The sequence below is a fragment of the Ictidomys tridecemlineatus genome, chromosome X (assembly GCF_052094955.1).
Source record: "Ictidomys tridecemlineatus isolate mIctTri1 chromosome X, mIctTri1.hap1, whole genome shotgun sequence".
Lineage (NCBI taxonomy): Eukaryota > Metazoa > Chordata > Mammalia > Rodentia > Sciuridae > Ictidomys > Ictidomys tridecemlineatus.
The window spans coordinates 76,340,442-76,363,690 of NC_135493.1; the positions used below are offsets into that span (position 1 = coordinate 76,340,442).

A 23,249-nucleotide genomic window follows, 5' to 3' on the forward strand; every position below is an offset into this window, starting at 1 on the left:
CTGCAGCTTCTCCCTAAGACCCTCTCTTCAACCAGCTCCATCCCTGGAGAAGCCTGCCTTAGTTCCTGATCTGATCACGTCAGTCTGAGTGAGTGTATATCTGCTGGACTTAAAGCCTAAGGCTTGAGACTTTTGACCTGACACTTGAGCTTAGCATGCAGAGGGAATGTCTGTCATGGGCCTGTCATGATTAAGTGTGTTTGCAGTGCTTAGAATTAAATCTAGAATTGTTTGCTGTGAATTGATTATGTCTATTGCAGTATCTAGCAGTAAGGGTTGTCATTTTCTTGATTAAGAACCTATAGACTCACATGCACAAGGCCTTGGATTCAATCACCAGCACCAAAAAAAAAAAAAAGAACCTATAGAGTGAAATTGTATTGAGTGATTTGAGTGAATAAAGTATTGAAAAGGGCAGAAGCATGTGGACATTCTCTCCCCTCTACTGCAGATGTCACACCTTTTGCCCCATTGCGACAGACATTTATTGTCAGAGCATGGAGCAAACTGACAAGGCTGTCCCTCTGAGGAGAGCAGCAGTGTATCAGGCGGCACTCACAGAGCAGTTTTATAGCCTGTAAGAGGAATTTCACAAGCATGCTTTAGGAGTTCTGTCGTGGGTTGTGGGGTCGACCCTTTAGCAGATACATGTTCTTATGGGAGGCTAAGCAGCATTGTCTCAGAATCTCTAGATAAAATGGCTCCTAAATCCAAACTTAGGAGTACCTAGATAAAATGGCTCCCCACCTAAAATGGTGTAGGTGCCGGTCAAGATCCTGCTGACCTTGGATCTGAGGCACAACAGCCAGGTTCTGAGAGAAGGGTGTGGGAAGGGAGGGACAGGGACAGCCTGCTGGAGGCTGACACAGCTCTGAACAGTGAAGCATACCTGAATTAGCTCCTAGGGGTTTACTCAAATTTAAAAGTTTATAATTTTACAGCAGTTAAAATACTGACATCAATATTAAAATGAAAGCAAGCTTTACATAACAATCAAAAAATACAAAAGACTGAAGGAAGAGACTCTGAATGAAAACGGGCAATTCAGCTAATTCAGAACTGTATGCCAGTGGGGGAAATGAAAGATGGCACACACCCCCCCCCACCTTCCCATGCAACTGGGAACTATAAGAGTGACTTGAGATTTGCAAAAGGGTAAATAAGTTTTTGCCAAACCAATTCCTCCTTTTGCAGTGCCACAGGGTTGCTGCCTTTGAGGGTACAAACTTCTTGGCTTGTACTCGAACACTTTTCTCATATTCCATTCCGTTTGGGCAGTAAATCCTGTAGGCCTCTGCATGACTGGGGTCTTGGATATTTAGTTCATTTAGAAGTTCCTGTATTCCTAATAAGATCTGCTTGATTGTGATGTCTGGCCTGCAGTTCTTGCCCTCCTCCAGGATGTACAAACACAGGGTACCAGAAGGGTACACATTCAGGTGAAACATCAGTGGCTCAAATTTACAGTGGTAAGGATGGATAATCATCTTTGAAGAGCATTCCCAGCTTGATCAAGCCTCCTTTCCATGGAGTCCCCTCCTTTCCTGGGATGGCATATTCCCAGTTCATTAGGTTCATCGTGCGATCCAGATTCTTAGTCCAGGCAGATACCAAGCCAAAGGGGTGCTACTACCTCCAAGCTTTTCTCTCCTGGGCTAGTCTGCTGAGAGCAATCCCTGACAATCCAGACTTGTTCAAAATCCCTGGGCAGCAGAGGCTGGTGCATTGAGGCTGGTGCATCATGGTGGCACTCCCTTGTCTCAGAAATTTATTAACTACAAACATCATGGTTATCACAAAGAAAATATATAAATATTCACAAAATTAAATGAAAAGGGAATCAAAATGGTACACTACAATAATTCAACTAAACACAAAAGAAAGCACTAGCAAAGGAAAAGAGGCTTAAAAGGTATAACATATATAGAAAGTTAATACTGGGCTGGGGATGTGGCTCAAGCGGTAGCGTGCTTGCCTGGCATGCGTGCGGCCCGGGTTCGATCCTCAGCACCACATACCAACAAAGATGTTGTGTCCGCCAAGAACTAAGAAATAAAATATTAAAAATTCTCTCTCTCTCTCTCCTCTCTCTCTCTCTCTTAAAAAAAAAAGAAAGTTAATATTGAAATTGCATAAGTAAGTTTTTCATATCAGTAATTAATTTAAAAATAAATTGATTAAGCCACATCAAATGGTGTATACTTATAACCCTAGCTACTTGGAAGTCTTGAGTCAGGTGGTTTGCAAATTCAAGCCCAATCCTGGCAATTTAGCAATGACCCCTCTCAAAAATTAAAAATGGAAAAGGTTGGGGACGTAGCTCAGAAATCAAGTGCCATGGATTCAATCCCCAATACCACAAATAAATGAATCAATAAATAAATAAAGTTCTCTAATCAAAGACAAACATTAGAAGAGTGGATTAAATAAAATGATCAAATTATATGTATCTACAAGAGTTCCAGTTTAGATCCAAAGATGCAAATAGGATGAAAGTTAAAGGACAGAAAAATATATTACATATTACAGAGTAACTAAACTGCTGTGTAATTATACTATATCACACAAAATAGACTATAAGTAAAATACTATTGAGACAAAGAACATTATATATTAATTAAGAAGAGTTAGTAATTCAAGCATATATATATATACAAAACATAATAGAAAGAACAAATTGCTTCACGGTAATAGTTGGATACTTCATAAAGAACCTGAAAAATACTATAAGCCAACAAACCTAACAGGCACACATAGAAAATACCAACAAGACCAGAATATATGTCCTTCTCAAGTGAACATGTCTTATTTTTTTAGAACAGAACATATTACAAGTGACAAACCAAACCTCAATAAATTTAAAAGGAAAGGATATAAAGTATGTTCCCTGAGCACAGTGAGATGAGTCTGGAATTTAATAACAAAGGAAAATCAAACAATTAATAAATACATGGTATATGGAAACTAAGCAACACTCCCACAACCAGTGGGTGAAAATAGAAATCATATTTGAAATAAGAAAATAAAAGATTGAAAATGAAAGTACAACATATAAGAACTTTTCTGATGTAACAGAAGCAATGCTCAGCAGAACATTTATAGCTCTAAATGCCTATGTTAAGAGAAAAAGATTAAAAAATAAATAACCTAACTTACTAAAATAAAAACTGAAATTGAAAACATGACTACCAACCTTATAAAAATAAAAATGGGGCTGGAATTGTGGCTCAGTGGTAGAGCACTTACCTGGCATGTGCGAAGCCCTGGTTTCGATCCTCAGCACTGTATAAAAATAAATAAAAAATCCACTGACAACTAAAAATTATTTTTTAAAAAATAAAAATAATTTTAAGAAGATACTATAAACAATTATATACCACCAAATAGGTCTCAATTCAATAATCTCAATTCAATAGTTTATACCTTAAGACACTAGTAAATAAGAGCAAACTAAAATCAAAGCTAGAAAAAAAGAAGGAAATAAAGTACTGAGCAGAAATTCAAATACATAATGGAAAAATAATGGATTGTGGGGCACAGTGGTTCAGGCCTGTAATCCCAGTGGCTTGAAAGGCAGAGGCAGGAGAATCACAAGTTCAAAGCCAGCTTCAATAACTTAGCAAGGCCCTAAGCAACTCGGTGAGACCCTGTCTCTAAATATAATGCAAAATAGGGCTGGGAATGTGGTTCAGTGGTTGAGTGCCCCTGAGTTCAATCCCTGGTAACCCCCCCCCCAAAAAAAGTCATTAAACATAATAATCAAGTAAGATTTATCCTAGGAATACAAAGGTGTTCAATATACAAAAATAAATTAACAACACATTGGTAGAACAAAATATTTCACATTATACTACTGTAAATTTGGCCTAAACAAGTAAGCAAGAGAATTAATAAAAGGCATCCGGTTAAGAAAGGAAGAAGGAAAACTATCTCAATTCACAGATAACATGACCCTATGCAAGGAAAAACTCTAAGAATTCGTGCATGCGTGTGCACACACTGCGCGCGCACACGTGCACACACGCACACACACATACACACACACACAAATATATAAGAGCTAATGAATTAATTCAGTAAAACTACAGGGTACAAGATCAACCTAATGATGTATATTTCAAACTATCTAGAAGAGGGGCTGTGGTTGTAGCTCTGTGGTAGAGTGCTCACCTAGCACTTGTCAGCCACTGGGTTTGATCCTCAACACCATATAAAAATAAACAAATAGGGCAGGGGATGTGGCTCTAGCGGTAGCACGCTCACCTGGCATGCTTGCGGCGGGGTTCAATCCTCAGCACCACATACCAACAAAGATGTTGTGTCCTCCGAGAACTAAAAAAAAATAAATATTAAAAATTCTCTCTCTCTCTCTCTCTCTCTCTCTCTCTCTCTCTCTCTCTCTCTCTCTCTCTCTCTCTCTCCTCTCTCACTCTCTCTTTTTAAAAATTTAAAAAATTAAAAAATAAAAATAAACAAATAAAATAAACATGTTGTATCCACCTACAACTAAAAAAAAATTTAATATCTAGAAGGGAGGATATTGAATATCTTACCACAAAGAAATAATAAATGTTTGAGGCAATGAATGTGCTAATTACTGATTTGATGATTACACAATGTATCAAAACTCACTTTTCTGCTGGGCACAGTGGCACATACCTGTAATCCCAGTGGCGCAGGAGGATCTCAAGTTCAAAGCCAGCCTCAGCAACTTAGCAGAGGCCCTAAGCAACTTAGCAAGACCCTATCTCAAAATAAAAAACAAAAGGGGTGGAGTTATGGCTCAGTGGTAGAGAGCTTGCCTAGCATGCATGAGGCACTAGGGTTCAATCCCCAGCACCACATAAAAATAAAATAAAGGTATTGTGCCTGTCTATAACTAAAAAAAAATATTTTTAAAAAAGTAAATAAATAACAAAAAGTTCTGGGAATGTGGCTCAGTGGTTAAGCACCCTGGATTAAATCCCTGGGGTTGGGGATGTAGTTCAGTGGTAGACCACTCACCTAATCATGTATGAGGCCCTGGGTTTGATTCCCAGTGCCAAAAAGCAATTGCTTGTCTTCATATATAGCAACCATAAATGATCTGAGATGGCAATTAAGAAAACAATACCCTTTACAATAATATCATAAATAATAAAACACCACGGGCTACATTTAACCAATGAAACACTTATATTTTGAAATGTGCAAAATTTTGTTGAAATAAATTAAAGACTCTGAAAGACATTACATGTTCATGCATTAGAATATAATATAAAGATGAAAATACTGTGCAATTAAAAAATTGATGGATTAAAATGCAATCCTGGCCAAGTGTGGTGGCACAGGCCTATAATTCGAATGACTTGGGAGGCTGAGACAGGAGGATTTTGAGTTCAAAGCCAGCCTCAGCAAAAGTGAGGTGCTAAGCAACTCAGTGAGATCCTGTCTCTAAAGAAAATACAAAATAGGGCTGGGGATGTGGCTCAGTGGTCGAGTGCCCCTGAGTTCAATCACTGGTACAAAAAAAAAATTAAAATTAAAAAGAAGTGTGGTAGGGCTAGGGATGTGGCTCAAGCGGTAGCGCGCTCGCCTGGCATGCGTGCGGCCCGGGTTCGATCCTCAGCACCACATACCAACAAAGATGTTGTGTCCGCCGAGAACTAAAAAATAAATATTAAAAATTCTCTCTATCTCTCTCTCTCCTCTCTCACTCTCTCTTTAAAAAAAAAAAAAAAAAAAAAAAAAAAAAAAAGAAGTGTGGTAGTGGCATAAGGTTAGACAATTAGATCATAGGGAATCTGCTTTTCATATATTTAGAGACCTGATAGGGGTTTTAATATATATATATGGATATGGTTGTTTCATTTTCCCACCTGCAATATCTTAAAATTTTTTGCTTCTTCATTTGTTGCCAAGATGTTCACCTAGAATTGCCATTGGATAAAGCTATGTCTAATCCCTCCTTAACAGAGAGTCCTCTCTAGACACTACTCCTTCTTTAGAAATAAAGTCACCTGAAATGAAAACATGCTTAGCTATCACCAAAATCTTCCACTAATCATACAAAACCCTTCCTGCTACAAGTGAGAAGACCTGAATTTTAGTCCAGGATCAAACATTAACTCAATGGGTATACTTTTTTTTTTTTTTAGAGAATTTTTTTTTAATATTTATTTTTTAGTTTTTGGCGGACACAACATCTTTGTTTGTATGTGGTGTTGAGGATCGAACCCGGGCCACACGCATGCCAGGCGAGCGCGCTACCGCTTGAGCCACATCCCCAGCCCTCAATGGGTATTCTTAATAAAAAATGTATTAATTTTCTAGAACTCGGGTTCATCACTGATAAAATAAAGTGGATTGAAAGAGAAACTAAAAGACTCATAATATGTCTTCTGAGATAATGTGAATTCTATTGGTTCTTTCATCAGCAGATACTAGTCACCATATTTAATAGTATTTCTTTCCATATATCTGGAAGGGGTTTTTTATGATTTTTTTAGCAAGTAAGCAATCCCTTTAACTATGGTAAAACATTAGTTTTTCCATGCTTTGTCACCTAACAAAGGAGAATCTATGAGCCAATATAAAATAGAATTATCTTTTTTCCTGGTATTTTCAGATGAAAACAAGGAAACATGTCATTAGCAGACCCATAGAAAGAAAGCATTTTATTCAGGCAGAAGTAAAATGATCTTAGGTGGAAGATCATGGCTCTGTGAATAAATGAAAATCAATGAAATGAAAATGATGAATATAATAAATAAAATGCACAAAATTTCAAAATTTGAACACACTATAGCTAGATTATATAAGAGTGAGATAAATGAAATTTAACAGTGCTGGATTTAGTGAATCTTACCATCATGTCCACCCACAAGAATGGGGTCCTAACTAGAATAAGATATATTCCATGCTTGTATAATTCTATCAAAATGGATTCTACTGTCATATGTAACTAGGAACAAATAAAATTTAATTTATAAAAAAAAATATTGCAGGGGCTGGGGCTGGGGCTCAGCAGAGGTGCACTTGCCTGGCATGTGTGAGGCACTGGGTTCGATTCTCAGCACCTCATAAAAATAAATAAAATGGAGGTCTAACTAAAAAGATTTTTTTTAAAAAAAAAAAGGTTGCAGATGAATTAAGGTTGCTAATCCAGTAACTTTGAAGTAGGAAAACATATTTGAATTGTCCAGTGAAGCCAATGTCATTCTTAGAGTCCTTATTTGTAAGTCAAGAGAGGCAGAAGTGGAACCAAAGATATGAAAGTGTGAGGACTTAGCCTGATGTTAGTTAGCTTTAAGATGGAGAAGTTGGCAGGTCTGATTTGTGGCTCAGCGGTAGGGCACTTGCCTAGCATGTGCAAGGGCCTGGGTTCGATCCTCAGCACCACATAAAAATAAAATAAAGATTTGTTTTTATTTTATTAAAAATAAAATAAAGATATTGTGTCCAGCTACAACTAAAAAAAAAAATACAGGAAGTTATACTCCGTGTGTGGTGCTGAGGTTCTAACCCAGGGCACTCACAGTGCCAGGAGAGCGCTCTACTGCTTAGCCACAACAAAGATGGAGGGGCTTTGCTCTACTGCTTAGCCACAACAAAGATGGAGGGGCTCAGCTCTACTGCTGCTGAGCCACAACAAAGATGGAGGGGCTGGGCCATGAGGCAAGGCACACAAGCACCTTCTAGAGGCTGGGAATGTTATTGAAAGGGATTTTCCCTTAGAGTCTCTGGATGAGACTTCTGCAGTGTTTTTAACCAATTTTAGACCTCTGGCCTCAAGAATTGTTAATAAATTTATGTTTTTCTAAGCCCCTAAAAAAGAGTGCTAGATTGCTTGCATTGTCTGAGAAGGGGATGAACATATCAATTAATATATGACCAACCAAAATATCAGGGCGATAAGGCAGAATAAAATACCCCAGTGATTGCCCCAACACAAAAACATCAATTTGAGCAGCTATCCATGCTTGACAATAAAAATAAAAATAAACTCAAAAAAAGGTAGCAGTATAAAATAATAAAATAATAAAGATGAGAGCAAAAAAATAAATGAAATAGACTAGAAAAATAGAAAAATGAACAGAGATTAAAATTGTTTTATTTAAAGATAAAACATTAACAAACCTTAGCTAAAGAAGACTCAAATAAATAAAATCAGAGAGACAACCTACAGAATGGGAGAGCATATTTGCAAGCCATATATCTGACAAGGGCCTAAAATCCAGAATATATAAGGAATCCAAACAATTCAATGGCAAAAAAAAAAAAACAAATAACCCAATTTAAATATGGGATAAAGATCTGAACAGACATTTCTCAAAAGGAAACACGCAAATGGCCAAAAAGTATATGAAAGAATACTCAGTATCATTAATCATTAGGGAAGTGCAAACCAAATAATGATATCACTTAACCATGGTGAGAATGGCTATTATTAAAAAGACAAAAAGTAACAAATGTTGGGGAGGGTGTGAGGAATGAGGAACTCATATACAATCTTGGTAGGGAGGTAAATTAGTTCAACCATTATGGAAAACAGTATGTAGGATTCTCAAGAAACAAAAAATAGGGCTGGGGATATAGCTCAGTTGGTAAAATACTTACCTCAAGGCCCTGGGTTTAATCCCCAGCACCACAAAATTAAAGGAAATTAAAAATAAATTTACCATATAGTCCAGCCATCTCACTATTGAATATATGCCAAGGCCAATGTCTCGGCTTGGCACCAGAATCACGAGGCACTCACAGCTTTGTAGGTTCAAACAGCAATTCTTTATTCCAGCTCTCACACCACCTCCACACAGGTCCAGGGGCAAAACGTTCTACCGTCTCCCGCACAATTCACCTACTCCACGAGGCTCTCTCCAAATCCCATTTTAATCTCACGAGAACTCAACGGGAACAAGCAGCAGGAACACCCTAATCCCAGCAATAATCTTCAACCGCCAACTTCCCTAAAACCCATTATCTTAAACTGGCAACGCCTTAAACTCAAGGAGCCGGTTACTTCCTCAAACCTGATCAGCTCTAAACCCAGATCCGCCTTGGTCCTTGAGCAAGGTCACCTTATTAAAGCATGCATGCAATGTTCCATCAAATGTCCTCTAAGCAGCATGGGGTACGCTTGGCAAGGAAATTTCGATGCGTCATTCCTACTTGGTAATGGCCCTCAGCATCTCCCCCCTTCTGATTAATTAAACAACAAGCAATGCGGCTTAGGACCGTGCCTGGTAGGTTGTCCAATTCAACATATGGTTCTTACCCGTCATCGGATGAACTGACCTCTAGGCGTCAGTCCCCTGTCTTAGGTTGAATCCACTGCAATCAGATCAACCCGTCGCTGACTACCGGTCCAGCATTCAGCCATGCTTGTGGATAGGCCTAAGCACCAGTGGGGGGGTGAGGTTCTTGCCTCACCTCTGTTGGCCCCCAAATTTAACCTTGGTGCCAGTGGGGGGGTGAGGTTCTTGCCTCACCTCTGTTGGCCCCCAAATTTTAGACCATCACTAGTAGAAGGGAGGAAGATACAGAAATGCCACGACACCAAGCCAATTGACGGCTCCTTTGGAAAAATTGCATCACTGGTGACACCATCAGCAAAGATGTCAGCATTACCACAATTAACATGGGGTGCGCTGGCAAGGAAATTGCATCACTGGTGACACCATCAGCAAAAATATGCCAGCAGTACCACAATTCGCTGCACCAGACGATAGTTCACAATGCATGCAACTGATATATAGTCCAGGCAAGTTCTGCAGGCAGTTCAAATCGGAGGAGTCTATCAATATGTCCATTTCCTCCCAAAGTAAATCAAGTCCTTGATTGAGCATTACTTGTTGAGTTATATTCATTGATGCATCAGTTTATACAGTTTACTGTGGTAGCTATCATAGAAGCTGTAGTTTGGTTTTCTTTGTCTTCACCGGCACTGGGATGGAGATGGGAATTCTGGCAATGATGTTAAAGAGACATTATCCTGAACAGAATTATTAAATATGATGAAAAGGAAAAGTGAAAGTAAACAAACAGATCTGTTAATCACCTTTAAAAACAATAGTAAGCAAACAGATCTGTTAATCACCTTTGAAAGCAATCATTAACAGCTGTTTAACTAATTTAAATTAAACCACTTAAATCACGTGAATAAAAAAAAATTCGGATCCATTTTTTCATGAGCGCTCCTCATATAAAAATATACACATACTGACATGCAACACAAAACAGGGCACACATAACATACAACATATAAGACAATAATAACGGCCTTGTAGCTTTACCTAGGTAAAATCTCCATTGCAATGTTTAAAAACTCCACAGTCAAAAAATAAAACATAGTCAAAAAACAAAACTGATCAGAAAAATATTAACCTAGGTTTGTATGAGCTCAAAAAATAAAATAGAACTTTACGATGTGGGAAAAATGCAATAATAAAATAGATATTGAAAAAAAAGCACCGTGATTAATCACTGTCGCAGATGTAAGAATAGCCAAGCTGGAGCTCTGGATATCAGCTGTTATGGATTTCAGTCAAATCATCTTCTTTTTCTGTAGAAATTGTTTTGGTTAACCTCTCTGGAATCCAAATCGGCTGCTGTTCTCCCTGTGGGAACACACAAACGGAACCCCGACTCCAGACAATAACTGGATCGGGACCTTTCCATTGTCCTGTTAGAATATCTTTCCAAAGTACCTTAGGCTTATGTACATTTTTCGGATACATATGTCTTTCCGCAGCACTAAGTCCTGATGAATCCAAATTTAGAAAGTTTAGAGTAAAAAGAGTTATTTTAAGTTTATCTTTGGGGGATATATACCCCTTTCCAATTCCCTCTTTTTGCTTTAATAGGTATGTTTTAATAGTTTGATGAGCTCTTTCAACTATGCCTTGTCCCTGTGGATTGTATGGGATTCCTGTTATATGAGTAATACCAAATGATGAGCAAAATTGTTTAAAAGATTTAGACGTATAACCAGGACCGTTATCAGTTTTTAACTGTTTAGGAACACCCACAGTGGCAAAATTTTGTAAGCAATGAGCTATAACATCTTTAGTTTTTTCTCCGGCATGAAGGGAGCCCATCAAAAATCCGGAAGAAGTATCAACTGTAACATGTAAATATTTTAATTTTCCAAATTCTGGCAAGTGTGTGACATCCATCTGCCAAATATGGTTAGGTATCAATCCTCTAGGATTGACTCCAAGATTAACTTGTGGTAAAAAGGTCACACAATTTTGACATTGTTTTATTATATGCCTGGCTTGTTCCTTAGTTATTTTAAAACGCTTCTGTAAAGTATTAGCGTTAACATGAAACCTTTTATGAAAATTTGTAGCTTCTTCTACAGTAGAAAAAATATGTATATCATGTGTAGTTTTATCTGCTAAATCATTGCCCAAACTAAGGGCTCCAGGCAATCCTGTATGTGCCCTGATATGTCCTATAAAGAATGGATCTTTTCTATCCCAGATTAGACTTTGTATAGTGGAAAACAAAGAGAAAACAGTAGAGGAAGGGGAAATCCTACCAGCATCTTCAAGGGATATTATAGCATTAACTACATACTGGCTATCAGAGAATAAATTAAATACAGAATCTTTGAACATCATAAAAGCTTGTAGAACTGCATTAAGCTCTACCTTTTGAGCTGACTGTTTGGGAACTAAAAATGTAAAAGTTTGATCAGGGGTAACTACTGCAGCTGTACCATTATTAGACCCATCAGTGAATATATTTGGAGCATTCACGATAGGTGTTTTTCTTGTCATTTTAGGAAAAACTACAGGATGCTTAGACCAAAAAGACAACAAAGGATTAGATGGTAAATGATTATCAAATGAAACATTCGATTTACACATGATTATTGCCCAAGTATTTAATTCATTAGCTAACTCATCAATTTGCTCCATAGTATATGGAGTAATAATTTTATTGGGAGAAATTCCAAACACTGTCTTTGCTGCTCTTATACCTTTGAGTATTAATTGTCCTACAGCCTCAGGATACCTAGTAAGAATAGTGTTAGGAGAATAAGATAAATGTATCCACAATAATGGACCTTCCTGCCAAAATACTCCTGTAGGAATATTTCTTGTTGGTAGTACAATAAATAATAAAGGCAAACTTATATCAATTCTATCTAAATGCATATTTTCCATATATGTCTCAATAATTTTTAATGCCTTTCTAGCTTTAGGAGTTAACATTCGGGGTGAATTCGGATCTGATGGACCTTTTAGAATATCAAATAAAGGTCCCAACTCTCCTGTTGGTATGCCTAGATAGGGCCTTATCCAATTTATATCTCCCAACAACTTTTGAAAGTCATTAAGTGATTTGAGTTGATCTACTCGTATTTGAATTTTAGGTGGACGGACCATGGTTGAGGATAATAGAACTCCTAAATAATTAATTGGAAAATTTAATTGTACTTTGTCTATCCCTATCTCTAGATTATAATTTTTTAACAAGTTTGTAAGTGTGGCATAACATTCCAGCAATGTGTTTTTATCTTTATGTGCCAATAATACATCATCCATATAGTGAAATATTTTTAGTTCAGGATTTTGATTTCTAAGTGGCTGGATTGCTTTATTAACATATATTTGACACATAGTTGGACTGTTAGCCATTCCTTGAGGGAGTACTTTCCATTCATATCTCTCATCAGGACCTTCATGATTTAATGCAGGGATAGTAAATGCAAAACGTGGACTATCCTCGGAATGAATTGGAATCGAAAAAAAGCAATCTTTAATGTCTATAGCTAAAACATGCCACGTTTTTGGTAAAGCAGACAATTGAGGAATCCCTGATTGAGCAGGTCCCATAATAACCATCTCATTATTAATTGCTCTTAAATCTTGTAATAATCTCCATTTACCCGATTTCTTTTTGATAACAAAAATGGGAGTATTATGGGGAGATACGGAAGGTTGTAAATGTCCTTCCGCTAATTGTTGTTTGACCAGATCATGGGCTACTTGTATCTTTTCTTTAGTCAGGGGCCACTGAGGAACCCACACTGGTCTTTCTGATTTCCAAGTAATTTTGATTGTCTCAGTGGCCCTTTCTGAAAATCCAACCCATGTCTGTCTGTTCCTTGATCTATTTGAATTGGCGCTGCTATACCTTGTTCTTGTTTTCCTAATCTTTTTTCTTTCCTGATACCTTGTCTAGCCCTAGTAGTGGGCACATTAGGATTGATGTTATTTGTTAACATCAAACCTAGTTGATCTAGGACATCTCGTCCCCATAAATTAATAGGAAGGTGATCCAAAACATATGGCTGTATAGTTCCTTCACATCCTTCAGGATCCTTCCAATCTAATACCATAGCACTTCTATGGGGATTAGTCGCCACTCCTAGGCCTCGAAGCGTTTGAGTGGCTTGTTGTAATGGCCAATGTTTTGGCCATTCTTGAAGAGATATGATGCTAAGGTCAGCACCTGTGTCCAGCAGTCCATTAAAGTCACGACCCTGAATATTTAGTTTTAACATTGGGCGAGAATCTAAATTTAAAGACAACATAGCCCAATCTACACCTGTGGAGCCTAATCCCTTGGAACCTCTTTCTACATTAAGACTAGAGAACTTATTATGTAGGCTGGGTAGTATTAACAACTGTGCTATTCTATCTCCAGGTGAAATTACTGATATACCTCCTGGAGAACTAGCTATAATTTTTATTTCACCTACATAATCGGGATCAATTACCCCAGGACTTATCATAAGTCCTTTTAATGTAGATGAACTACGTCCCAACAATAAGCCTACTGTTCCTTGGGGAAGAGGTCCTTTTACTCCTGTGGGAATGATTTGAACTCCCATCTCTGGAGTTAATACTGCTCTGGCAGAGGCGCAGATGTCCAACCCTGCGCTCCCTCGGGTTTGTCTGATGAGGGATTTAATGGACAATGTGTCCTGGGCACCACCCTGATGGGGTTTCTGGGTTCCTCCACTGCCCCGTATATTTGTGGTTGTGGGCCCCGGAGCATTGGGCCCCCCGGTCCGTTTTTTGGCAATGAAGCCTGGTGCCTTTCTCCACGATATCGTGGGTAAATACCTGATCCTTGTCCGTTTTTTGATAAGGGAGTACCTTCTATGGTGGTTTGAGAACGGCATTCATTAGCCCAATGTCTCCCTTTACGGCATCGTGGGCAAATACCCGGTATTCTATTCCTTTGATTTCTAGTTTTGTTAAACCCTCCTCTTATGGGGCAACTCCTTTTAAAATGTCCTGTTTGTTCACAATTATAGCATGTTTCTAGCCTGGCATCTAAAGCCTGTTGTACTGCAGCTGCCAAGACTTGCCCTTGTTCATTAACATCTCTACATAATTTAATATATGTGTTTAAATCTTCATGTCTCCATGGTCTAATAACCTCTCTGCAGCAACGATTTGCTTGGTCATAAGCCAGTTGTTTTATTAATGGCATTGCTTGTTCTGTGTCACCAAAAATTTTGGCAGCCGTTTGAATAAGCCTATCTACAAAGTCAGCGTAAGGTTCATTAGGTCTCTGTATTACCTTAGATAGCTGACCTTGTAAATCTCCATGTCCTTGTAAAGTCTTCCATGCCCTAACTGCGTCTGCAGCAATCTGTACATATACAGCAGGATCATATTCCATTTGTTGCCGCTGACCCTCATAAGGTCCCTTTCCTAATAACATTTCAAGACTTCTTTGAGGGTAACCGGCTGCTGCATTTCGCCTAGCTGTCTCCATGCAAAATTCCTCATTGGCAACCTTCCATAACAAATATTGTCCTCCATTTAGCACAGATTTACACATGCTAGCCCAATCTGCTGGCGTCATGTCCAAGTTAGTAATGGACTCCACCATGCTTACTGTGAAGGGGGCTTGAGGACCATAGGTTGTTACAGCCTCCTTTAACTGCTTCACTGTGTTAAATTCTAAAATACGGTGAATTCGCCGCCCTCCTGCCTGTTCAAATACAGGGCATGCTAATCTTTGAGGTCCTGTCTCAGGATCCCATCTATCAACTATGGGGTTTGAGGGCCACTCAGCTGTCTCCATCGGTGGGGCTGTTGGTTGAATTACACCCTCTGGTAAAACGGAGTTAGTGACAGCCTCTTGTTGTGGCCTTTTTTCTAATAACCCCTTTTCCTTTAAATTTTCTCCCTTTCTCTGACTAGCTCGAGAGACCTTCTCTTTTGCTTGACCTAAAATGTCTTCCTCCATGGTCTGAATCTCTAACAATTTACTTAACACTTTTTCGGCTTCTTTTTTAATAATTTCTAATCTTCTATAAAGATAACGCAATCCAATAAGATAACACAAAACAAAACCACAACTGAATGAAACAAAAACTGAATAAAAATTCACTGTATCAATTTTCTCTTTCTCGGGGCTAACAAACTTCAAACCTTGAGCCAACCATTTTTCCCAGTTTGCCTGAGAAATTTCTAGGGATAGGCAGCTTGAAACAAAAATGAAATAAATCAAAACAAGAACACATTGTTTTTTGAAATGGTCACCCATTCTCTCGCCTTCCCTCAGGGGGGAGCGATTTTACTCACCTCCAAATTTCAGACGTTCCGCGTACGGGCCACCAAAATGCCAAGGCCAATGTCTCGGCTTGGCACCAGAATCACGAGGCACTCACAGCTTTGTAGGTTCAAACAGCAATTCTTTATTCCAGCTCTCACACCACCTCCACACAGGTCCAGGGGCAAAACGTTCTACCGTCTCCCGCACAATTCACCTACTCCACGAGGCTCTCTCCAAATCCCATTTTAATCTCACGAGAACTCAACGGGAACAAGCAGCAGGAACACCCTAATCCCAGCAATAATCTTCAACCGCCAACTTCCCTAAAACCCATTATCTTAAACTGGCAACGCCTTAAACTCAAGGAGCCGGTTACTTCCTCAAACCTGATCAGCTCTAAACCCAGATCCGCCTTGGTCCTTGAGCAAGGTCACCTTATTAAAGCATGCATGCAATGTTCCATCAAATGTCCTCTAAGCAGCATGGGGTACGCTTGGCAAGGAAATTTCGATGCGTCATTCCTACTTGGTAATGGCCCTCAGCAAATATATATATATATATATATATATATATATATATATATACACACACAAAGGAAATGAAATCAACATATCAAAAAGATACCTGCACTCCTATTTTATTGCAACATTATCTAAAACAGATGATGTGAAATAAGCCTAAATATCCATCAACAGATGAATGGCTTTAAATACACAATGGAATGTGTGTTAACACAAAATGGAATACTTTTCATCCATTAAAAATCATGAGATCCTATCATTTTCAAAAGTATGGATGGACCTAGAGGAGAGTATAAAACAAATCAGGCACAGAGTTTTGGTCAAAAATTAAAATCTTTGATTCATTTTGAATTGATTTTTGTATGCACTATAAGGTGTCTCTTTTCTTTTCCTTTTTTTTCTTTTTTTTTTTTGCATCTGAATATACAGTATTTGCAACACCATTTATAGAAGAAACCATCATTTCCCTATTGTATATTCTTGGTGCTCTTGTGAACAATTGACCATGTACATGTAGGTTTATTTGTGGGCTCTCTATTCTGTTCTCCATAGTTTATATGTCTGTTTTCATACCAGTGCCCTACTGTTTTGATTTGGGTAGCTTTGTAATACCATATGAAATCAGGAAATGTGAGACCTTCTATTTGTTCTTTTTTCTCATGATTGCTTTAGCTATTCAAGGCCTTTGTGGTTGCAAACAAATTTAAATATTTTTCTATTTCTCTAAAAAAAAACCATTGCAATTTTGACAATGAATTATGTTGAATCCATAGAGACTTCTTTTTTTTCTGATACTGAAGATTGAATGTAGGGTTGCTTTACCATTGAGCTACATCACCAACCATTTTTGGTTTTTATTTGGAGACAGGGTCTGACTCAGTTGCTGAGGCTACCATTGAACTTGCAATCCTCCTGCCTTAGCTTCACAGATAGCTGGGATATTTAGGCATGTACCACATGCCCAATGCATAAAGACTTCTTTACCATTGAAAACAGAATCAATTTCAGAAAACTCAGAACCAATTCAGAAAACTCATCTTTAAGACTGTAGGGCTGGTGTTGTAGCTCAGCAGTAGAGCGCTTTCCTAGCACATGCAAGGCCCTGGGTTTGTTCCTCAGCACCACATAAACAAACAAATAAATAAATAAAATAAAGGTATTTTGTCCAACTACAACTAAAAAATAAATATTTTTTTAAAAGATTCTATTAAACCAGGATAACTCTTAGTACTAAAATTTGCATCAGGATTCTACTAGATAAATAAAACCAAAAGGGAGATTATATACCCACACATATATATGCAAACACATATATACATGACCCTTGAATAATATAAATAACATGGGCTGGGGATACAGCTCAGTTGGTAGAGTGCTTGCCTTGAATACAAAAGGCCCTGGGTTCAATCCCCAGTACCAATAAATAAATAAATAAAATGGGTTTGAAGTATGCATGTTGACATAAATATACTACAAAAAAAGCCAGGTGCACAAACACATTGGAGAAAAGATAGGTTCTGATGCTGGAAAAACTGGAAAATCCATATGTAACAAAATGAAATTAGACACCTATCTCTCTCTTACCTTGCACAAAACTCAACTCAAAGTGGATCAAGAATCTACACATTAGACCAGATACCCTGCACCTACTAGAAGAAAAAGTAGGCTCAAATTAACATCATGTCAGTTTAGGAACCAAATTCCTCAACAAGACCCCTAAAGCCCAAGAAGTAAAATCAAGAATCAATAAATAGGATGGTATCAAACTAAAAAGCTTCTTCACAGCAAAGGAAACAATCAAGAATGTGAAGAAAGAGCCTCCAGAATGGGAGAAAATCTTTGCCACCTGCACCTCAGATAGAGCATTAATTTCCAGGATACATAAAGAACTCAAGGGCTGGAAATGTGGCTCAGCGGTAGCGCGCTCGCCTGGCATGCGTGGGGCCCGGGTTCGATTCTCAGCACCACATACTAACAAAGATGTTGTGTCCGCCGAGAATTAAAAAATAAATATTAAAAATTCTCAAAAAAATAAAATAAAAAAATAAAGAACTCAAGACTTCAGCTCTCGCTTTCCACCGTGCAGTATGGCGGAGGAGCCTGTGTCGGTGTTGCAACTCCCTTCAACTGCTGCTGCCAGCGGTGAAGGACTTACGGATGTCTCCCCAGAAACAGCCACTCCAGAGCCCCCATCTTCTGCTGCAGTCTCGCCGGGGACAGAGGAGCCTTCAGGCGACACCAAGAAAAAAATTGACATCCTACTGAAGGCTGTGGGAGACACCCCTATAATGAAAACAAAGAAGTGGGCTGTAGAGCGAACCCGAACCATCCAAGGACTCAGTGACTTCATCAAGAAGTTCCTTAAACTTGTGGCCTCGGAACAGTTGTTTATTTATGTGAATCAGTCCTTTGCTCCTTCCCCAGACCAGGAAGTCGGGACCCTCTATGAGTGTTATGGCAGTGATGGTAAACTGCAAATCTCAGGCCTGGGGATGAGCCACAGAGAAAAACAGCTTGCTACTCAAAATGATGTTTTCACAGAGGAAGAAGCTCCATAAAGTTCTTATGCTGTGACGAGACTTAACAGATATCAACTACTCAGCATGTGTCTACTGTAACTCATATTCATACATAAGAAAACCTCTGTAGAGTGAATAAACTAACAAAAATATGATTTGTGTTAATACACAAGTCTTCATAAAAGATTGACATCACAGTATGCCTGTTACTCCTGCCTATTACTACCATTGTTTCAGATCTGCCTCCAAGATTGAGAAGATTGAAGCTACATGAACTTTCATTACCAGTTTTCAAAATGATTGAAATTGTTTACTTATAGAACTAGTACTCTGCTGATTTCTTTCATGGTAAAAATTAATTTACTAATTAATAGGTTTTTCCATTTCTTTTTAACTCATTCAAGGAAACGTCAGGGGTATAAGAGGTTTATATTTTTTCTGTTGAATTACCTTGTCAAACCAAGTCACATTGACCTCTTAGCTTAATACCTTACATAGTCCATTAGAGAGCAGTCCAGCTGATAAAAAGGGTTTGGTTAATCCGGTTCTACATCTTTGCCAGGTGAAAGGAAATAAGACTTTTCTTGTTAATTTCTGGCCAATATGTAGCCAAGAAAGCAAGTATGTTGACAAACTGGAAGACTTTGAGAAAATAATCACAATTTAATTATGCTTGGAAACAGAAACAATTTTACAAATTCTAGACAAATGAGTTTTATAGGATTTTTTTTTTGGTACTATCATTTAAGATTGAGTTCCAGTGTTGTGCTGCTTTATCACTTATTTAAACAATGTCCAAAGAACTTGCTGAGTAAACCTAAAATCATTGTGTACTTCATATTATATTCAGATTGAAAGTATTCAAAGAATAATTGTAAAATAGCCTCAAATTTTATGTGTATGTCATGCCTTGACTAAAAGAGTACCATTTTTACTGGTGTGGTTAGACTGCTCATTGCTTGAAGTGAGATTTAACTTTTTTTTCTTTTGTACTTTATTTATCATGCATGATATTTAAAGCCATTCCATAAATGGAATAGAATGTTCAAACAGGTTTTGTGACATGTACTATAATTTCAAGTGTTTGTTTTCAAAGATAATATGGTAGGAAGGATGTGATTTTTATGAAAGTATTTGAGCTACACTTACATCCTTTAAATCCCAGAGTGCACTTTATGGCTAGGGTTCAGCCACATATTAGCATGAGGATATGCTAAATAACAATTCACTTTACAGTGAAGAAATTGCTATTCAGTTCTCATTTTCTGCCTAAGAATGTGAATTCTTGATTTCCCTTATACCAATGACCCTTTATAATAAATGAATTTGGCTAAAAAAAAAGAACTCAAAAAACTTAACACCAATCAATAAATGGGCAAAGGGACTAAATAGACACTTCACAGTAGAAATAAGATCAGTCAATAAATATATGAAAAAAGGTTCAACTTCTCTAGCAATTAGAGAAATGCAAATTAAAACTACACTGAGGTTTCATCTCACTCCAGTTGGAATGGCAATTATCAAGAATACAAGTAACAATGCCAGACATGATGGCACATGGAAAACTATACATCAATGAACTAACGCACTGTGTTATTGTGATGATATTATATCTACTTCCTGTTACGATAAAACTCTGTGTAATGCTAATAATCTCCTCAAGAAAAGTTTTTTCAGTAAATTGTGTATGGTAGTAAATTATGATCTGTCATGGTTTTTACTTAATTTTCACCATATAGCATATAGCACCCAAAATATGTGTTAATCAACTGTTTATGTTAATGGTAAGTCTTCTGGTCAGCAGTAAGACATTAGTAACTAAGTTTTTGGAGAGTCAAAAGCTATACATAGGGTTGGGGTGTCATTCAGAGGCAGACCATTTGCCTAGCATGTGCAAAGGCCTGGATTCAAACCCACAACACCACACACCACACACACACATAGTTGTATACATTTCTGACTGGGTGACAGCACACTTAACTCCCATATTATTCAAGGGTTAACAGCATATACATATGAGTGTGTAGTGTGTGTGTGTGTGTGTGTGTGTGTGTGTGTGTGTGTGTGTGTAGAGAGAGACAGAGAGACATTTCCCAAGGAATTGACTTGTATGATTGTGATGGCTGAACAGGCATGTAAGAAAATCTGTAGAGCTGGTATGAAAGCTGGAAACCCTCAGTCAGAATCTGACACTGAAGTCCCAGGGGAAAATGTCCTCTTCCTTAGAGAAACCTTAGTTTTGCTCTTAAAACCTAATCCTGGGCTGGGGATATAGCTCAGTGGTAGAGTGTTTGCCCTGCATGCACAAGGCCCTGGGTTCAATCCCCAGCACCACACACACACACAGACACACAAAAGCCTAATTCTTATGGTTAGGTCCAAGGATGTACAAGACCTGTGCACTGATAACTACAAAACAATGCTGTAATAAATTTAAAAAAACATAAATAAATGGAAATGTACCCTGTATTCATGGATTTAAAGGTATCAGTAGTGTGCAAAATGATCTATATTTCCCTCTGCATAGTATTGACCTATACTTAGGGAATTTTATTCCCTAATAAAACTCCAAAAGCCATGTTAACCAAAATAAATCTTCCTCCTTTGATTTCTTGGGTATTTTTCTCACAGCAATGGAAAACTACACATCAATGAACTTATGGAAAAGCTAATTTTCAAATTCATAAAATAACCTTTAAAAAGAATAAAGTTGACGGGGGGTGGGTGCTCACAGTTCCTTATTTCAAAACTTACTACAAAGCTATAGTTACAAAAAGGAGGAGTGGTACTGGCATAAGGACAGCAATAAAAATGTTCTGGAATTAGAGAGTGTTGATGGTTTCACAACATAGTGAATTCACTAAAAGCCATTGAATTGCACACTTTATTTTTAATTTTTTAAATATTTTTTAGTTGTCAATGAACCTTTATTTTATTTACTTGTATGTGGTGCTGAGAATCAAACCCAGTGCCTCACACATGTTAGGCAAGTGCTCTACCACTGAGCCACAACCCCAACCCCAAATTGCACACTTTAAAATGGTGAAATTATAGTTTACCTGCAGTGCTTTTTCACTGGGCACAATTTATATTATATTGTCACAGGTGTGTCTCTGAAATGGTTTACTGGGAAGGTTGCAACAGCATGTACCATTGAAAAATGAGATAATCTGCAACACTAAGTCACCTGCAGGGTAATTCCTTAAAAAAATAATCATGGGGCTGGGAATATAGTTTATCCGTAGAGTGCTTGCCTAGCATGCACAAGGCCCTGGGTTTAATCCCCAGCACCACCAAAAAAAGAAATCATACCTCCAGGAATAAGCAATTCAAATTTGAATAAAGAGATTACAAAAACTGAATTCAAATATATTATTTTATATTATTTGAGGGCACTGCAAATAATGCCTTTCTCCAGTCACAGAATGATTCTGGAATATGCAGTTCCAAACTTGCCTGCTGAAGGGAAATTAATCTTGGGAATAATTACAATGCAAAATATTGTTTTGAAGCATCTGCAATGGCAATATTAGACCCACCTCATTTAGTGCAAACCTCAATGAACCTGCACAAGCAGTACCAGTTTATTTCAAGTAATGTTGGAGCACCATCCTGTTGCTATTACAGTGGAGGTGAAGAAAAAAAGACGTTAAACCACTTCCTCTACTGACTTTAAATCCTCAACATAGTGATACTTTAGAGAAAGAAGAAGAACGTGAATAAATCATTTTATGGAGAGATCTTTGTCACCATCACTTGAGGAAAGTGTACTCCAATGAGAGATTATTTTATTTTCAGCATGAAAGTGGAAAACACTTGCATTCACTATTAGCATATAATCCTCAGATCTTAAAAATGTTGAAAGAGGAGAATCAGATAATTTTAGAAAATAAAAAGCTTACATTATATGTTCAGAAAAGGGATGTATTGAATGAAAATAAGGCAACAGCTAGAAGAAGAGCTACTAAAAGCAAAAATTGAAGTAGAGAATCTAAAAGCAATTTACTTATGGTATAATCTACCTAATTATTGTAGTCTAAAGGGTTTTTTTTCAATCTTTCAATTTGATTATTTTAATTTTGTCATAAATTACTTTGGGAACATCCTAAAGCAGAATAAATGCTGAAAAGTGTTGTTAATCTCTATTATAGAAAAACTTTTGACCTGATTTTCTTCTTTCTTTCTTTGTTTTGGTATGATTTTCTAATTATTTGATTTTCTTTTTAGATATTAAAAGTTACTGATTGTTTGGTAATTGTTATGGTTTAGATATGAGGTTTCCCCCCAAATCACACATATGAGACAATACAAGAAAGTTTAGAGGTAAAATGATTGGGTTATAGGAGTCTTGTGGCTGGGGCATACCTCAGTTGGTAGAGTGCTTGCCTTGCATGCACAAGGCCCTGGGTTCAATCCCCAGCAGGAGAGAGAGAGAAAGAGAGAGAGAGAGAGAGAGAGAGAGAGAGAGAGAGAGAGATAGGGAGAGACTGGAGAAGGTGGGTTTTGGGGGGGTTGTATCTTTAGGGCATATAATTTTTTCCTTGTTGAGTAGAGCTCTCTCTCTCTCTCCCCCTACTCTCCACTCCGTGTTGCCATATACTGAGCTACTTTCCTCCACCACACATTTCCACTGAAAGGAAAGTGACCACAACACTAGGAGCCACCAAGAAATCTTTACTGCAGCAGTGCAAAAGAGGAG

General features: G+C 37.8%; 3 pseudogenes; 2 read left to right on the forward strand and 1 right to left on the reverse strand.

The window, feature by feature from the left end:
* Window positions 1-568: 568 nt before the first annotated feature.
* On the reverse strand, window positions 569-1,743 carry LOC101970287 (SUMO-conjugating enzyme UBC9 pseudogene; annotated as a pseudogene).
* A 16,346-nt stretch (window positions 1,744-18,089) lies between these two features.
* On the forward strand, window positions 18,090-18,542 carry LOC106145275 (ubiquitin-like protein ATG12 pseudogene; annotated as a pseudogene).
* A 2,127-nt stretch (window positions 18,543-20,669) lies between these two features.
* On the forward strand, window positions 20,670-22,676 carry LOC144371581 (fibrinogen silencer-binding protein-like; annotated as a pseudogene).
* Window positions 22,677-23,249: the final 573 nt, after the last annotated feature.